Raw genomic sequence first — 6,000 nt, 5'->3', positions numbered from 1 at the left:
AATTGATGGGAAATGATGTCAAATATATCACTAGCCACTTTAAACAATGCTACCTAATATAATGTTTACATACCCTACATTATTCATCTCATATGTATACGTATATACTGTACTCTATATCATCTACTGCATCCTTATGTAATACATGTATCACTAGCCACTTTAACTATGCCACTTTGTTTACATACTCATCTCATATGTATATACTGCACTCAATACCATCTACTGTATCTTGCCTATGCCGCTCTGTACCATCACTCATTCATATATCTTTATGTACATATTCTTTATCCCCTTACACTTGTGTCTATAAGGTAGTGGTTTTGGAATTGTTAGCTAGATTACTTGTTGGTTATTACTGCATTGTCGGAACTAGAAGCACATGCATTTCACTACACTCACACTAACATCTGCTAACCATGTGTATGTGACAAATAACATTTGATTTGATTTGATTTGATTTAAGTCGTAATTGGCCGACTCCGACCACGGTAAAGGAGATGCAGCGTTTTTGGGTTTTGCCAACTACTACCAGAGGTTTATCCAGGGTTTTGGCCAGGTAGCGGCTCCCATTACCTCACTGCTGAAGGGGGGCCCGGTGCGTTTGCGGTGGTCAACAGAGGCGGACAGAGCTTTTAACAGGTTGAAACAGGTTGTTCACGGATGCACCCGTGTTGGCGCACCCGGACCCCTTTCTAGGATTCTTAGTGGAGGTGGACGCGTCCGAGGCTGGGGTGGGTGCCGTGCTATCACAGCGCTCGGGTACGCCACCAAAACTCCGCCCCTGCGCTATCTTTTCGAGGAAGCTCAGTCCAGCGGAGCGTAACTATGATGTGGGGGACCGGGAGTTGTTAGCGGTGGTGAGGGCTCTGAAGGTTTGGAGACACTGGCTTGAGGGGGCTAAGCACCCCTTTCTCATCTGGACCGACCACCAGAATCTGGAGTATATTCGGGCAGCTAGGAGACTGAACCCACGTCAGGCAAGGTGGGCCATGTTCTTCACCCGATTCCGTTTTATGTTGTCATATAGACTGGGCTCCCAGAACGTGAAGGCTGACACACTGTCCCGCCTTTACGACACGGAGGATCGGCCCACCAAGCCTACTCCCATCCTTCCTGCCTCGAGGCTGATGGCACCAGTCATATGGGAGGTGGACTCGGACATCGAGCGGGCGTTACGGGCGGAGCCCGCGCCTCCTCAGTGTACGGCTGGAAGTATGCGCCGCTTGGTGTCCGGGACCAACTGATTCGGTGGGCTCACGTCCTACCCTTCTCGGTGCACCCTAGGGTGGCAAGGACAGTGGGGAGCCTCCGGGAGAGGTATTGGTGGCCCACCTTGGCTAGGGACGTTAGGGTTTAAGTCTATTCCTGTTTGGTATGCGCCCAGAGTAAGGCTCCTAGGCACCTTCCTAGAGGGAAGTTACAACCCCTCCCCGTTCGACAATGGTCATGGTCTCACCTATCCATAGATTTCCTGACCGATCTTCCCCCGTCTCAGGGGAACACTACGGTTTTGGTGATTGTGGATCGGTTCTCTAGGTCCTGCCGTCTCCTCCCGTTGCCCGGTCTCCCTACAGCTCTACAGACTGCGGAGACTGGCACCATGGCATCCGAGCCAGACCGAGGCTCCTGCGGTGGAGGAATGGGTGCAGCGCTCCAAGGAGACCTGGAAGGCCGTCCAGGAATCCCTCCAACAAGCCAGTGGACGGCAGAAAAGGAGTGCTGACCGCCCCCGCAGTGAGGCCCCCGTGTTTGTAACGGGGGACAAGGTCTGGCTCTCGACCCAAAACCCACCCCTCCGCTTGCCCTGCCGAAAGCTGGGGCCGCAGTGTGTAGGGCCCTTTAAAGTCCTGATGAGAATAAACAAGGTGTGTTATCGATTACAACTCCCTTCCTATTATCGTATTAACCCCTAGTTTCATCTGTCTCTCCTCAGACCGGTGGTAGCTGGTTCCCTGCAGGATGGTGAGGTGCCGGAGGTCCCTCCTCCCCCTCTGGACATCGAGGGGTTGCCGGCGTACCCGATACGGGTCATTATGGAAATCGTGACGCCGGGTGAGGGGCCTGCAGTACCTCGTGGACTGGGAGGGGTACGGTCCGGAGGAGAGGTGCTGGGTACCGGTGGGGGACATTTTGGATCCGTCGATGTTGAGGGATTTCCATCACCTCCATCCGGATCTCCCTGCGCCTCGCCCTCCGGTCGACCTCGAGGCCGGTGTCGGCATGCGCGTCAGGGGGGGGGTACTGTCACGAGCTCTGAGACCTCCCCTGTGTGAATGTGAGCACAACTTAAAGCCTTAGTTGTCACGACTCCTACCGAAGGTGGCTCCCCTTCCCGTTCGGGTGGCGCTCGGCCGTCGTCGTCGCCGGCCTACGAGCTGCCACGGATTCTTTCCTCCCCATCCTTGTCTGTTTATTGGTTACACCTGTTATTTATTTTGGTGATTATTTGGGCTTTATTAGCCAGCCGGCCCGCCTGCTTTTTTTGCGGGATTGTTTGTGTGACATTTGTGCATGTTTGAGGTGAACATGTTTTTTCCCTGTTCGTGGGTTTTGCTGGACTGTTTTAGTCCCTGTGTTTGGGGCATTTGTTTTATGTGCGCCCAGTGTTTCGTGGGGTGGCTTATGTTCGCCGTTTGTGCATTAAAGAGCACTACCCTGAACTCGCTGTTTCCTGTGCCTGACTTCGCACCCACTACACCCAGATCGTTACAGTGGGACTGATAAACACATGCGAAAATACAGTACATCAGTAACAATGTTCACTGTTGTTGATGGCGAAGGAAGACATAACTGTATTTTTACCATGATATTCAGATTGCAGTAAGTAGTGAGACACATTTCAGTTAACGAGTATGTCTTATGTTGACCAGTGTTTAGACATTGAACTCAACGCTGACCTGAATGAGATGATGACTTTTCCAGACCTGCATCAAACAAGTTGTCACCAAGGGCAGTAAAAAATATCTCTGCTGGGCATATCCCTCCCTCTCCATTGGCTGTGATCATTAGTTCCAAGACACACACAGACACAAACACACACAAACGCGCACGCACGCACGCACGCACATTCACACACACACACTCGCTTAATAAACTAAAAACACTGTTGTCGGGACTCAGGAGGATAAACTGTTAGTGGTGTACGAAAGTCCTCATAATGCTCTGGAGTATTGCAGCACATTACGCATTCACCCTTCATAATGTGCTACGGTGCAGAATGTTTCTCAATGTTGGTGTAGTATTGTAGGATCATTACCTTGTTTTTTAATTTCAATTTTAAAATGTTTTATTTAACCCTTATTTAACTAGGAAAGAGAGTTAAGAACAAATTCTTATTTAAAATGACGGCCAACCAAAAGGCAAAGGGCCTCCTGCGGGGACGGGATCTGGGATTAAAAATAAAATATATGACAAAACACACATCACAACAAGAGAGACACCACAACACTACATACAGAGAGACCTAAGACAACAGCATAGCATGGTAGCAACACCACATGACAACAACATGGAAGCAACACAACATGGCAGCAGCACAACATGGTAGCAGCACAAAACATGGTACAAACATTATGGGGCACAAACAACAGCACAAAGGCAAGAAAGTAGAGACAAAAATACATCACGCAAAGCAGCGACAATTGTCATTAAGAGTGTCATGATTGAGACTTTGAATGAAGAGATTGAGATAAAACTGTCAAGTTTGGGTGTTTTTTGCTACTCGTCACAGTCGCTAGCTGCAGAACTGAAAGGACGAGTGACCCAGGGATGTGTTTGCTTTGGGGACCTTTAACAGAATGTGACTGGCAGAACGGGTGTTGTATGTGGAGAATGAGGGCTGCAGTAGATATCTCAGATAGGGGGAGTGAGGCCTAAGAGGGTTTTGTAAATAAGCATCAACCAGTGGGTCTTGTGACGGGTATACAGAGATGACCAGTTTCCTATGATGAGCATTAGTGGCAAATCTGTTGGCTGAACGGTAAAAAACTCATAGCATGGGTCTGACATGGGTTCTGTGAGAATATCATGAGTTAGTCTTGTGCTGGCTTATCCTTCTTACAGAGGAAGCACAGTAGCCATGTCAGGATATTTTCCCTCTCCAGGCTGATTGACAGGTGTCCAACAATCCCTGTGGCTTTGCGCCGGTGATCCGTGCAGGCCGCATGGGGCCCTACGCAATCGAAATTGACCTTGTCGAGCTAATCAATAACATTCACTGCTCTCTGACCATGACAGGTGCACCGAACCTCTGGCCCCCTGAGCCTAAATCCAGCCCATTTGATTGGTCTCTCTTTATGCCCCTCAAGGGCCAAGGAATGAGACGCTGAACGGAATGGTTAAAATATAAGGGCTATTTAGTTGGGGTAGATATTAGCAGCAGAACTATACACCCACTGGTCTTTCAGGCCCGAGAGCCAGGGAGCCGGTCGTCAGTGGACAGGGGGCCAGGAGGCCGGGGGGGCAGGGCCACTGGGAGTTGGGGCTGCTCAGTCCCCACCAATGACAAGCTGTTATGTTGGGAGTTGTAGAAATTACATTTCATAACATTCCAGTATTGCTGGTTCAAACCTTTAAATGCTACTACAGTCACACGCACTCAGAGCCAAATGTATCATAATCATAAACTGCAAACTTGCCGGGAGAGTGACTTTCAGATCCAGCTTTGGAGAAAGCAGACTCACAACTCCCCTCTGGTGGCTGCTGATGCTGTAGCATGTTCAAAGTTCTGGATGGATACAGGCGATTTCTCTGTATACTACCAGCAGCAGCAAAGGCCATTTTACGCCATAGCAATTTTAGTCAACGTTATCCTATATAATGATACATTATTTCTCTAAGTTGTACTTTATGTATTAAAATCCACAAAGCAAGCAGTTTACTTCACTATCAGAAAACAAGAACATCCTCTTTTTTCTTTAGTTAATTTATCATACAGGTAGCTGATGGTAAGTAAACCACTAAATGGTTCAGCAGTCCTACAGTATATTCTCTTTCTCCCCTTTTAGTGGAATGAGGAAATGGTCAGAGCCCTGGATTTCCTTCTCTTTTAAAAGGCAGTGTTCCTGCTTTCCTCATTTTTGTTGAGGAAATTAATTATTGTCTGAACTCAGATGACATAATATGGACACATGCAAAAGGAGGCCATCTGCGAAACAAAGAATCATTTTTATGCATGAAAGGCTCTCCAAATAAAAGTGCTCTGTACGCTCCCAGTGTGTGCGCGTTTGATACGACACGAGCAGAAAGCCTTTGTTCTCTACCAGTTCCCTCACATGTGTCCAACTCAATAAAACAGACTGGAGAACAACACTCTCTCTCCCCATGTCTCTCTGTCTTTCTGTCTCTGTCTCTCTGTCTCACCGCCCAGTCTCCCAACAACATGCTGCACAGGCAGCCTTTCTCTCTCTATCTCGCTCTCCCTCTCTCTCTCTGATTGTCAGTCACAACTCAGCAGTTTGTATTGCTGCTCATGCATATCCTTCCCCTTTTATTGCAGTGGCTGTGAGCAATCAGCACACACAGACACACACCATTGACCTGTGACTGGTGAAGGGGGACCACAGGCATGGTGCAGTACATGCAGTCCAGTCATTTGATGTGGTGTGATATTTTAGTTTGTTGTGGGAATGTAGGCTTCAAAGGGTTTACTTGGAAGTTGTCACCAAGGCCAACGTACTAAAGTTGAGATGGTACTCTTAGAGTTTATGTTGGAGAGGCAGGTATGGCTGCTCTCATGCTGCAGACAACATGTTGTGACGGCCCTGAATACAATGTGTTAATGAGATGGTCTAGTAGTTCCTTTGTTATGAGCAAATGTTTGAAGTGTTTTTATACACTCTCTATTCACCTACAGGGTGAGTGCAAGCATTTCACTGTTAGTCTACACCTGTTGTTTATGAAGCATGTGACAAATAATATGGTATTCGATCCCTCACTCCTCTGTCTTTCTCTATCCCTCTGTTACTCTTTCTCTCTGTATTTCTCAGTTTCTCTCTG

Source organism: Oncorhynchus keta, chromosome 34 (assembly GCF_023373465.1).
Source record: "Oncorhynchus keta strain PuntledgeMale-10-30-2019 chromosome 34, Oket_V2, whole genome shotgun sequence".
In the NCBI taxonomy this organism is placed as follows: domain Eukaryota; kingdom Metazoa; phylum Chordata; class Actinopteri; order Salmoniformes; family Salmonidae; genus Oncorhynchus; species Oncorhynchus keta.
Note: the sequence above shows the minus strand (reverse complement) of the source record.